Raw genomic sequence first — 13,774 nt, 5'->3', positions numbered from 1 at the left:
GGAAGAGAAGGGATGGGAAGGCAAGGCATGGCTAGGCAAGGCAGGGGAATAAGGGAGAATACTCAAAATCAAACATACATCTCTGAGCTTTCAATTTTCTGGAAGCAAAAATATCTCACTTCCAGTCTTGTTCTTTACCATCTTTACCTCTATAAACCCCAGCCTTTTTTCCCCTTCTTAATAGCATTTGAAGATTTGCTAAGCCAAAACTGCCTCCTTCTCCAAACGCCAGTTTAAATTTTTAAATACTAGCTATTTGTTAAGAAATATATTAGGATACCAAAGTTTCTAAACATGTTTTATCAAGTGAAGGAGATAGGAGACAAAATCAACTGGATTACCCCTGAATTTTTGTAGTTAGGGAAATAACGTTTTGTTCCCTCAATGTGTCCACTTTACATTATTCAGCACAAAGCTTTGTGAAACAAGAATCATGGGAATATCGCAGTATAAAGGAAAAAGGTACAAAGAACAGCTTCATAAACTGAGAAATGTACATAAATAAATCATGTAGATGGGGGCAGTTTGCTTAGCTGGCAAGAAAAAAAAATATGGAAAATCTGCTTGTTAAACAATAACCACAGAGTGTGCTTTTATGATGTTTTTCACCACAGTAATTCATATTAGAGATAGAAGCAGTTGCATGTTAAATAAAATCATTCAGCATTGTTCTCCTCACATTACAAAGAGCTGACTTATGTTGTTTTTAGATGCCTCCCATTAGAAAGTAAATATTCCTCTGATGTTATACATTTCAGAAAATTTAATAAAGATGAACTGTAAATAAAGTCGCAGGGAGATTTCAGACAGTTTTATTAGCAGATTGTTGAAAAGAAAAGAAAATTAAATACAATAACAGTAAACGTGGTTCTCACATTGAAACCAGGCTCAAATAACTAGGCTACCATAGAAAAATTTCCAATTCTTGCATTATGATGTAAAAACAGATTTTTGTACAGATTTTGTACAACAAAATTCGTAATAACCTTTTTTCATTTTTAGAAAACTTTAAATATATAGATAAAAATAGACAATTTTCATAGGTCCTACATGAAGATGAGTATGTTCTGTTCCAAGGGCTTGCATAGAGCGCAAATGTGGTTATAATATAGAACAACTAGACATTAATATCTTTAAGATTACAAAAGCATATAAACAATAACATAAGCACAACTTTTCTTCATAATCTATGCAAAAAAAATTCCAAATCAAAAACAAAAAACAAAATACCAACCCAAAACCTGCATAACTAAAAAGGGGCAAAAAAACTTACGGAAACATCTCATGGTCTGTAATATTTACACTGTTTTTAGCAAGATTCTTTCTAAACATCCAGCTTATAAATTGGTTCCCCTTTAATCCTTAGCATTTTCATTTATGTACCAAGCCAAACACTGAGGCATTCCCAAAGGTCTTGAAAGTATATACTGTAAAACTACTAAACCTACTTACAGGTGACTCTATGCAAGGAGCAGAGAAATGGTAGATGCTACTACATATTTCAGTTGTAGGCTTTTAATTCTTTCAGATATGAATGATTCAAAAGCTTGCCACAAGTCCATCTAACTTTACAGCTGTTAACCCTTTAAAGACTGCATATGAAAAAACTGGAGTACAGAATCCCATACGTGTTCAAGCAACTATGAAAATTAGGAAAGGATTATGGTTAGAAAAGAATATCACTACAAAGTATTACGTAACAATATTTAATGAAAAATATTGCTCAATATTTCTTTAAAAAAATTACCGTGATGTGAACTTGTATATACATCTTGCTATTGTTAAAAAAGGATTGTGGTGGAGTGAATATGAAATGCACAAAATAAATGTGTACCAGTATTGCAAGGAAGACCTACAAACTATAGAAGCTCAGTGCTAGAGTTTACAAAACATTAGAATTTTTTTTTCCGACGAAATAATATTAATATCCAATCAGAACTATTTTTAAAGAAATACTTGCTTTAAGTTAGGCATCTTAGACATTTAAGGGTTTGATATGTTTCCACGTAATAAATAATATTTTATATGCATAAAACATAAGATGAAGAAAGCATAATCACAAAACTTACAGTAATAGCACTGATTCACAAAATCAGTCTTTAAAGGGGTAACCCAAAAGTACGCAAAGCAAAGAACATAACTTTTAGTAATGTAATAAGCACTGTGTTGCAGCTTACTTCCAGTTATCAGCACAAAGGTGAAAACACATATTGTAGCTTTCATAAAGACAGTGAAAGTAACACATAACCACCCATCCCTAAGACAAGGTGGGAGGGACAATAGACTTCAACTGTATCACTCAGTTCTACGTGGAATTGGACTGATACATCAAGTGTTTGTTAGGTTTTCTTTTTTTAGCAACATTGACATAATATGACATTAACATATAAAAATATTTCTGGCATTTTGACTTGCTGCTCAGCCACAGTCCATTCTTAGAAGTGCACTAATCAGGGCACTAACCAGGGCTCAATATACAAATAAAAGTGGCTGATACAGAATTCTGACTTGTTACCAGATGCTTAAGATCTCATTCAGTAATACTGTGACTCCAGGACAAATATTTACATGCCTGCATGCGTTAAAACTAGAAAGGTGTCTTTCTGACCAACAGGGTGACAAAACAATATTATCTAAAATTTTCATTTCCTAAACTCTAGATTTCTACTGCATACATAATACCTTCCTTGTGTGATTTGTGTTATATACTGTACATGTGACCAACAGTTTGAATAAGAAGCAAAGTCTTTTATTTCATAAACCCCTGCCAGTTTACAATGAGAAATTATTACTCTTTTTATCATATTTTTTTATTATTTTAGGAAAAGAGACTTCGTGAACAGTAAAACAGTTTGTTTACATTCAGCATTTCTTTTCACTTACACAAAATTCCATTTCACTTAATGTAGTCTAGCATACATGTGTTGGTCTCTCGGAAAGCATATGGAAAAAATGTCTTCAGAAGAAAACCCACAATCATAGTTTGAAAACTGAATGTATCCATTTTTTTCTTTCACTTTTTTTTTTTTTTCCTTTTTTTTTTTTTTTTTTTTTTTTAAATAAGAATCCTCTTATGCCCTCTATAAGTTCATTTCTGACCTGTCTTGCTGGTTTCGGTATGATATATAACAGTCTGTAAGTGTACTTGGACACCACTGGAAGGATTATTTGATGTGCTCAAATATAGAATCATCAGAGGAGGACAGAGTCTGCATTCCTTGAAAAAGGGAATACTCAGCCTTGTTCTGACCCACCTGTAATTTTGGATTCAATAGTCCGGAGGGGAGATGCAGATTTTCACTGTAAGAAGAGTGCTACTGTACATTTACAAACATTCTCTAGGTCTCTGAGTTGAGCCACAGGAGATCACTGAAGGAGGACACTCTTGCAGAATTCTTTACATTTTTGAAGAACATTGATAAATGAAGTTGAGGAAGTTGCCTTGAAAACTCTTTTCTTTCCACAGAACCCCTTATGAGCCAATGTCTTATTGTAAAGTTCTTTACTGTAGCACAGGTATCTTCAGCAGGAAAAATTCAATACATGACAGTAGTTTTCAAATAAAGTCTTCCATCTAAAATACAAAAAAATCAAACATTTGCATTATATATTTATACCTGTAAGGGACTGGAAAAAGAAAAAAACCACCCATCCTGTAAGATGTAAAATGTCAGTAATAGCCCTCCCATAAATCTGTATAATGGTAGCTACAGTACCTTTTGTTTCAACTCAAAAAACATTAAGGCCTGAATATCACCATTGCAATTTCATCTCAAGTCAAATTAGCTCTGTTAAAAGCTACACACAACTTGCAAGCTGTGAATACTGTAACATCTTCTAAAGCTTTAATGTATGCTGCACTCCTATCAGTGCTAGGGCACTAGGAAAATAGGTGGAGCCTTAATGCATGTGTTTTTACTGATATGCAAACTTAACTGAATAGTACTGAACAGAAATTATTTCCGTCATGGTTGCATGCAAAAATCTTCTTGCATGCAGCCTTTAGTACTCCCAACACTAAAAGCATAGCTCACACTTTCTGGTTTAGCTATGTTGTTAAATATACCATGTAATGTAACCATTGTGCACGTTTGTAGCTATTTATATAGAACCCAGTATAGGACATTTAATTGGTATCAGTGAAGTATAGCCTCTTTCCCCCATAAATGAGATTAACTGAACAATTACTATGTTCAAGATGTAAGCACATCTCTCTCAACATTCCTTCCATCCAAGTGAGGAGCATATACTTGAGATATGTGTGACTGAGACAAAACATGACAAACAATCAGCTCACCTGGCCAGTTACCATTGATCTAGAAAAACTTGAAGAGAACATTCTGACATGACATATTTTCACCTAATTTACAAATAAAAAGCAATTGTTTCTTTACCAGACATGAGCATCTTATATGCACCTGTTCTCATAACAACACAAAGATTTTTTTTCTTGTTTTGTTTTTGGGTTTTTTTGTTTGTTTTTAAAAAAAGCAAAACAGGAATCAGGCAGAAATATTCTATTTTCTGTCCTGTAGGATAGAAAGCATTGCTCCTTTGTAAGTAAAACTCATTATGAATCATACTAATCTTTTCTGGCACACAATTAGAAAACACTATCTATAGTTTAGATTGCAATGCACCTGTCAGTGCAAGCTGTATCTCAGCTCTTGAAGTCTGCAGGAAACCTTTCTTTTGGTCCCAGTGAAATCAGCAAATATTCCTAAGGTTTTGGAGTTGTTTGCTTCTGTTTTGTTTTTTTAGTCTATTCTTTTTATTCCAAATCAGTCTGTAAATTCTTATTAAATACAGAGGAAAACAATTGTGTGAGATAATCCTATATAAGCAAGTGCTGAAATTTTTTAAATGTTATCATCAAAATGTGCAGCATCACTTCCACACAATACTGTAACTGTTTATATAAAGAAAAGTTTACCTTGAGAGCAGACAAATGTACATCATATACAGATGCAAAAGATCATCCTTTCTGCACACCTGTTTCTAATTATTAAAGTCTAGTCTCTATCAGTACTGCAGGGGAAAAAAGGAACCAGCAGAATCAGTGACTTTGCTGCAGTAATTATTATCTGGTGTTGCTCTTATTTTCTTTCCCATCACTAGTTTTCTTTTGTGAGCTTCTTTTTTGTGAGCCCTCTTTTGATATTTTGCCCTGCCTTTACGGTTTCCTGTCCCTTTTCCCTACTTTTTTTCATCTTCTTTTGGCATAGTAGGTTATAACTCACTACTTAGACTGCTTCCACTCAGAACTCTTTCTATATTAGAATCATAGAATCATAGAATCATAGAATTGGCTGGGTTGGAAGGGACCTCAGAGATCATCGAGTCCAACCCTTGAACCACCGTTGCGGTTGCTAGACCATGGCACTGAGTGCCACATCCAGTCTTTTTTTAAATATCTCCAGGGACGGAGAATCCACCACTTCCCTGGGCAGCCCATTCCAATGACGGATCACTCTTTCCGTAAAGAAATTCTTTCTAATATCTAACCTAAACTTCCCCTGGCACAACTTAAGTCCATGCCCTCTTGTCTTGTTGAAAGTTGTTTGGTAAAAGAGCCCAACCCCCACCTGGCTACACCCTCCTTTCAGGTAGTTGTAGAGAGCGATGAGGTCTCCCCTGAGCCGCCTCTTCTTTAGGCTGAACAACCCCAGTTCTCTCAGCCTCTCCTCGTAGGGTCTATGCTCGAGTCCCTTCACCAGCCTGGTTGCCCTCCTTTGGACCTGCTCCAGAACCTCGATATCCTTCCTGAACTGGGGGGCCCAGAACTGGACACAGTACTCAAGGTGTGAAAGTGCGCTGCTCCTTCGAGCCGGAATCGAACCAGCGACCTAAGGATTCCCGCGGGCCGCGCCTCTACAGTCCTCCGCTCTACCAGCTGAGCTATCGAAGGGAGCTATTCTTTTTGTTCATTATGGTCTTTGTACACCGAAGAGAAATAAAAAGAAACTGACTAAGACCTTTACTTTTACTCTTCTTTGACGCATGAAAAGCTACCAAAATGCTCCTGGGAATTCAGAAGAGAAAGAACAATATCTGAAATGGAGCTTGGTAAAACTGAAGGCCTGGTAAACCAGCTTAAAAATGCATCAGGTACAGGACAGCCAAAGCTACTACTGCCTGTAGTTGCAGATAATTCTTCCACATGTATTGAATAAACACAGCAGACATTTACAGCACTAAAGCTGTCCGGATACCTCCATAGGAGAATTACTCTGCATATATCCTGAATGGCTATCCTGAATGCACACTGGCTAATGAGTGCTATGCATAATTCCCACATCTAAACATTTAGATAACCTAAACTCAATAACTTGTAGTTTATTTTATTCTCCATCTATGTTTTAAAATATTTATTAAAACATATTCTTTAATAAAAATACAGCTGTATGAATCAAAATCCTTGTAGCAGACAACTACAGAAAGTCAGCTCTATTTTTCACTGCTTAAGGACCCAATGCATCAGTGAAGTTAATAGGTGGGTTTTAATTTTTAATAGAAAACAGGATCTTAGAGTCATAGAATCACAGAATATGCTGAGTTGGAAGGGACCCATCAGGATCATCAAGTCCAACTCCTGTCCCTGTGTAGGGCACCCCCAGGATCACACTAGATACTGTATTATTTATCCACCTACAATGAACCATAATAGAAATGGGAATCTGTACAAAACATTTTTCTTACAAAGAGATTGTGTTTATACAACCTACCAACATTTCTGATGGATATACAGAAAAAGCAAAATCTTCCTGTTCCACAAGTACATTATAGACCATTAAAAATGCAACTAAATAATCCATATTGACAATGGACTTAAAATGCTATACAGGAACTCAGCTAATCTAATATAATTGCTAGGCTAGTTATAAAACAGATAATTCTTTATTAATATGTTTGACTAATTTCCCTAACATATGGGAAAATGCAGCAAGCATTAAACATATTGACTTTAAAATAAATCCTGCCATATTATGGTATAGACAAAGCAATTCCATGATTAAGTCATACTTACTAAGAGTTCAAAAGTTTCTAAGAATTGTGATATATTTATTTTTTCAAGATGAGTCATGAAAGAATGAGGTGTAAAACAAATATCCTCTTCTTTAGAACCCATAATGCTCATACAAAAACCCCCCAAAAAACTACAATATCTGTGAAACTGCACACCACCCTCTCAGATCTCAACTTTGGGAGAATTTGGAGAAATAATTTCTCTAGCCTTTTTATTTTCTTTCCCAACATACTCCTGTCTGTAGCTGAGAAATTCATGCAGCCATTCATGAAGAATGTACATCAGGCAATTAGCACTGCACTTCAAAAACACAAAGACTTCAAAACATGCTAGGAAAAAGTGGTAACTCAGGGCTCTGTAAGAGGAATGGTAGCTTTGCATCATGATGTGATAACCAAATACAGTACCTGTATCTGATCGCTGACCCATTTCCATTTCGGATTCATTTTCCCTTCTTCCTAACCATTTATCCCTAAATTTTCATTATACAGGGGTTCTTCTAAAATGACTGCAAGTTCTCAATGTTGTTGGCAAAGCCACCTGTGCCACTTCACCTCTAGGTGTAGCCAGTGTTCCTATCTGAATACTGGTGGAGCATTACCACTGAGCACCATCCATGATTCCCAGGTTAAAATCAGAAGCAAATCCTATGGATCATAGGGTGAAAAGCAAATCAAGCAAGCTCATCCTTCAGAACTCAGTGTGAAAATGCCACTATTCCTAAACCCCAAAATCATGAGCATGTCTCTGCTTCCTCCCTCCTGACCAGCTTTTATTTGTTATAGGTGTGCGTTGCATTACTTTCTGTTGTTAACAAATGAAGAATTTGTTGATCTGCATAAAAAGCAATTTCATGTAAGACAAATATGGAGCACACTATTCACAAAAACATAGACACATGCACACAAACATATTCCACAAAAACACAGTGTTCTCTAAAAATGTTTACAGTGCTGAAGTGTATTTTCAGCCTACTGGAAATTGTTGATATGTGGTAAAGTTTCCTGAATTTCCATACTGTAAATACATAACATTTCCATTCACTCTTAGGATGTCAAGCACAAAAACAAACTGGGAAAATACTGCTAAATTTCTAAATAGAACTGTGCATGATTAGCAGATTGTCATGTGCTTTAATTGCTCTTTTGCAAATGGCAGTGTTCAGCAAGATCACACAAGCTCATGCTAGTAACTCAAAGTGAAAACGCCACTAATCCTAAACCTCATTTGTTTTTGTCTGTGGACTAACATGACAGAAATTCTAGCCAGAGTGCGGGAGTATTTTTTTAGAGCAACCCTTTTTAATTAAGACTCATTTGGAGGCTTTTGAATGAACATGCCGAAATAGTTAAAAGGTCATAAATGTTATAAAAAACAAACAAATGGAACTGACATAGAAGTTTGAAATGCTGAAACAAATCATATGCTTTCAAATGCAATCCCACAGAGATGTCAGCTGGGGAATGATTCACACTACTGTTCTGTTGGCAGCTTGTAGCAAGTACCTCTTTGGGTCTAGGATTTTCTGAGAAAAAAACCATAAACCCCATCACGTATTATTCCTATTAATATGCATCCTTGTAAAGTGATTAAAAGCTACAATGAAATATAAAGTTTTGTTTTTGATAGAAAACTAAATAAATAATCCAGTGGATGGTAATTCTTTTATTTCTGCCACTCAACGCAAGTCACACTGGGGTTGTTTGCCATCCACACACATCATATTTTAGTTTGTATTCTACTTCAAAAATAAACGTAACAACAGTGATCATCACAACTATCATAAGAGCATGCTGCAGCCTTTGGTTTACGAAAATCTGCAAATCAACATCAAAGGTGTGGTGTCACACCTGAGTTCAGTCAATCGCTATCACAGAAAAGCCTACTGAGGAAAACTCTCCGTAGTAATAGGATGATATGTTTCCTATACTTAAAAGCTTTGGGAAAACAAACAAAAAACAACCCATCAACCAACCAACCAAAAAGATATGGTAGCATGTCACAGAGAGATAATAAGAAAGAAACCCACAGAGTCCAGGTTTAAAGGAAAAAAAGGACAACATAATGTATGAGAAGAAAAATCAATCATAAGATCAGGAATCTCAGTGGGAGCTTTGGAAAGTTGGGATGTCAAGGTTTGGATAATTTTTTATTGATTTATTATTAAATGTTATTTTTTATGATTGCAATTTGTAAACTGTGGAATAGTAAGTGCCAACCCATGATCCAGGAACCCTTATATCATAGTAGCACTAATTTTAATCAATAGAGTTCCTAATAACAGTTAATATGATTTTGTCAAATATGGACAGTGACATAAGTTGAACTTCCCTCAAAAATGTGTCTTGAGGATATCTGAATGGCAGATCTATTTGTCCCTGGGATTTCAAAGTAAAGAACACCTACTTTGTGTTGGTTTCTCTCTCCTTAATACAAACACCACCATTTAACAAGTGAGGATGGGAACTTTATTCTCAGCTGTGACTCTGAAATTATCTGTAATTTCACTTTCTGTTGTTTCCTCTTTTAACGTTTCTCTCTTTCTTCTCTGTCTCTTTCCAGGTAACAGAGATTCCATGTGGTGATAGTTTCTCAGTCTGTTTTCTTGTCCTTAACAGGGTTCAGCAGTGTTAACTGGGATCTCTAACGACCACATCAGCACAGACAAAGCACTATCACAAAAAAAAAAAAATCTCAGATGCTCCTACTTCTTTAATTGAAACTATAGATTCTTGGCTTGTAAAAATCTATTTGAAGTTCATCTCCACGGCTGGTGACTGAGGTGACCTGAGCTTAAAAGTCCTCTCTTAAACACATGTTGTAACACAAAATCTCCAGGTCTAGCTTGTGGTGTCACTAAAGACAGCAGAGACTTCATACTCAATTTCAAGATACATACACTGTTCCCACGCCCTACAGCCAACAAAAACTGCTACCTTTGCTAGCTGAAGCAATTACAAAGTATTTCTAACTCTCTGTACAAGAAAAGGTGGTGTGGCAAGTCAATGGAACAACTTGCAAATTGGTGTAACATACATTTTGTAACTTAAAAATCATTACAGCTCTCCTCAGCATTTCATAAGCTAGAATATTAGAGTAAACATATTATGATCCACCTTCAGTGCATAGATTAAAAGAAATAAAATATTTGTGGCATAAACTGAGGATACGTTTATCTAAATAAAAGAAAAGCTGGTCATTTGTGCTAAAGAACATAATAAACTGTGTTTCCTGTTAGGAAGTAGCTTTATTGAAAATGGCAGCTATTTCCTCAGAAGTTATTTCCAGACACCTGTAATCTAATGAGGTTTGTCCCTTTCAAAGACCAGTTGTACGTGCATACCCGAATGCACACAGCCTCTCCAGCCCAGAGTTGATGAAAGCATCTGCAAGCCATAGCTCAATCACATTTAAATTATATAACTGGTTGGTTTATTTGTTTAAATAAGATGGGGCAAATGTGAATCACCATGTACTCCTAACCTTTCATTCAACCTGATGTTTTAATCATTTGGAGGAAGAGAAAAAAAACAAAAGAAAGGGATAGCAAACAAATGGTAATGATTCATGTGATATTTGATAAGACAGCAAAGGGAAGTCAAAATAAAAGCAAGTGTGTTGTGACAGATGGAAGGGATCTTAGTCAAATTGTAACCCATCTTCGAAAAAGTTAAAGGAAGCAGCTAATTAAGGATGAAATCTATTTTTGTATACTCTTCATATACTTTATTCCAAATGGAGACAAAGGAGGATTTATTTTCCACCAAAGGAGGAAGATAAAAATGGGAGTCTAAGTTTTTAATCATGGGAAAATAATTTCTGATGAGACTGAGTCTTTTTCAGAGTTTGCAAAGTGCTATTGAGAACATAAACCCCAGCTTTTGTAAAATGCAGCCATGAAATCAACTGGACATAACTTTCCAGGTTTTTCTGACAAAATGCTTTATTAAAAAATGTTGTGAAGAGCAAAGAAGTCTCCTGGTATATGAGGTTAAAATCAGAATGCTGAGGTTTTACAACTTGACACTGAAAATTAGTCTTGAGATTGGTACTGATAGTAAAAGTAGATCATTTATGTGGAACATGGATGGATCCACTGCCCTCTTCACATGTTGAGATAGATCAGAGTATAGGAGGTGCAGAAAAGCAGGATCAATTCTCGAGGCTTCAAATTTTGAGCAATTTGTTCTTTAAAAAATGTACTTATCCAGTTTTTATGCAAAGATGGGTGATTTCACACTGCATGTTCAATAAACACATGCAAATATGAAGTATGTAAACATATTTGGCCAAACACTACCCTAGTCTGCCCTTTGTATAACACTAATAAATTAGTTTCAAATTTGCATATTGTCATTAATCACATACCTTTCATTTCTCTACTTAATATTCATATACAAATATATTTGCTTTAATACTTAGTGCAAATATTGAGGAGACTGAGTTTTTTGTATTTCTTTTTAAAAAAATAATTTATACCTAGGAGATTTTAATTCTACATCTGTCTTTCCATATACAAAGGCAAAACTTGAATATATAAAAAAAGAGTGTCTAAACATCTATTTCTGCAGTTACTCTAACTACTGAACTGTCAGGACCTTTCAGTAATTTTATCATGTGTTTTAATAATGAATATATGTTTTCATTACAACACTAAATACTCTGAGAGCAAGCTAAAGGTCACCAACTTAGTCTTTACTAAAGTAACAAAGCAATGGACTACCTTAATGTCATTTTCTATTGTTTAAACATCATATAGAACACCCAGAGCTTGCCATTTTGTGCACTCAAAAGACTGAAGTGGCAAGGTGAGAAATTCTTTGAAAAAAAGAGATTGAAAAAAAATCAGTCTTTTACTGTTGCCTTATGAACTTAGCAACCCTTTCCTACTTGTATAAACAGAATGAAAACATATCCAAAAAAAGACAAGAGAACTATTTACAAGCACTGAACCTGGCTCACTGAGGCATTGTATTGTATCACTAGTCTTGATAAAACAATTAAAAAAAAAAAAACACAACAGAAAAAAACCCCAAAACAACTTCAATTAAATAATCATGTGGAAAAGTTATTAAAGGATGAAGTCACAGCTAAATATGATCAGCTTGTGAGCTTCTATAGCTTATTGTGCTCAGTTCTGTTTGCAACACTGTGGATAATTCTTGTGCTGAACAATCTGTCTGCATTAAACAGAGTAAAATTCTTCTAAAAGGTGTGTTTTATTGGCTATCGTATTTTCAAAAACATGAAAAACTTCTTTTAACTACCCTTTCAGCAAGGCAGTCAACAAGCAACCTTGGATCTAATGGCATAAAATTGAGAGAGTTGAGATCCAAGTATTGAAATGTGATTTTTACCTGATATCATGTTTTTTCTCTTGTTGTAAAGTCTTGATGGAAACAGAAATTACTATCAACCTTTTCAGTCTGATTGTTTTTCATTCTACTTTTCTTCTCAATTTGCCTCCTTTTTAGTGCTTTTCTAAAATGATCTCTTTTTTTACACTAAATATCATCACCAAAGTAATCTTAAACCCAACACAATCTTAAACATCATGAAGTTAATCTTCAAACAGGCTCAAAAATAATTATTTTTCTCTCTGGAGAGGAAAAAATAGTGGTGAAATAAAATCTGAATAAAATACCAGCATCTCCTGGAGGTTTTGACAGGTTTTGCTTCTGAGTTGAGACCACATTAGAGGAAACATCTATGCAGAGGCACATACAAGTCTGCAGTTCTTAGAAATTACCCTCCATACACAGACATACAGACATTCACAAAGATCCTTTCCATCACTGAACTAGAAGCTAATGACACTAGCATGATACATGTGTTTTGAATTACAAATTATGTTGCAAACTATGGATTAACACATATCTCTTATGAAAGTCTGGAAAAGATTATGTGGGTCATGATTTTTCTACTAGAAATAGCTGTGGTCATAGTCAGTGCTAGCAATTTATTTAATCACCAGGAAGTTGATGTTCTTTTCCTTCAGAATACATATACCGTTTATGAAGATGAGTTCTTCTAAACTATTAGCTTTTCTGAAGTTTAAGACCAGGATACTTTTTAAAACACAAGAAAAGACCTATCCAATACATGTTCCCACAAAGTAGGAATCAGAATCAGAAACTTACTTTACTCTTCTCTACAAGCTACTTTTTCCTCAAACAAGTAAATTTATTTGGATGTAATACCACAATAACTAAAAAGTGGACTAATGTTTTGTTATTTTGAAATTAGACTTAAACCCCACAGCTAATACAAGTGTGATCTGACTTTTCTTTAGCCCCAGTTATTGAGATGTAATTTCAAATGGTGCTCAGGTTACTGGAAAATAGAGGCCATTTAAAGAAAGTATTAAGCTTTACTTACATTAGCCTGCATACATCAATTCTGCAATGTGTGGAATCCTATTCTAATATCAGTATCACATCAACACCACATTTCTCTTTAATATTCAGCCACCCCTGTTCCCATCTCTGTGCTAAAGCAGAGTAACAGCCCAGAGCAAAACATGAATAGTGACATGCAGAAGAGGAAGGAATGAGGCTATAAAACAGACAGATTGCACAATTGCAAGTTTATGGAAAATCTATTAAGGATGCATCGGATGTCAAAACATATGCAATATAAGCTTGCTGCTTTTAGGTATTTTGTATCAAAGCAAACTTATGGAAGACAATGGCACTAAGTAGTCAGCTCCAGAACAAGAGTCAAGGTGACAGAAACTAAACCAGAAGT

At 35.1% G+C, this 13,774-nt stretch overlaps 1 protein-coding gene and 1 non-coding gene across 2 annotated transcripts in view; both read right to left on the bottom strand.

The window, feature by feature from the left end:
• Positions 1 to 3,037: 3,037 nt before the first annotated feature.
• Positions 3,038 to 13,774, bottom strand: part of DACH1 (dachshund family transcription factor 1) — a 351,097-nt gene continuing 340,360 nt past the window's right edge. Inside the window, exon 12 of the mRNA XM_030469246.1 lies at positions 3,038 to 3,574. The gene's annotated coding sequence lies outside the window, so the exon portion shown is untranslated. The remainder of the gene's footprint in view (positions 3,575 to 13,774) is intronic.
• TRNAY-GUA lies at positions 5,819 to 5,908 on the bottom strand. The gene is given in 2 exon segments: positions 5,819 to 5,854; positions 5,872 to 5,908. It is a non-coding gene; the product is annotated as a tRNA-Tyr (tRNA).

This window comes from Calypte anna, chromosome 1, assembly GCF_003957555.1.
Source record: "Calypte anna isolate BGI_N300 chromosome 1, bCalAnn1_v1.p, whole genome shotgun sequence".
NCBI lineage: Eukaryota > Metazoa > Chordata > Aves > Apodiformes > Trochilidae > Calypte > Calypte anna.
Note: the sequence above shows the minus strand (reverse complement) of the source record. Positions and strands in the feature narration are given on the sequence as shown.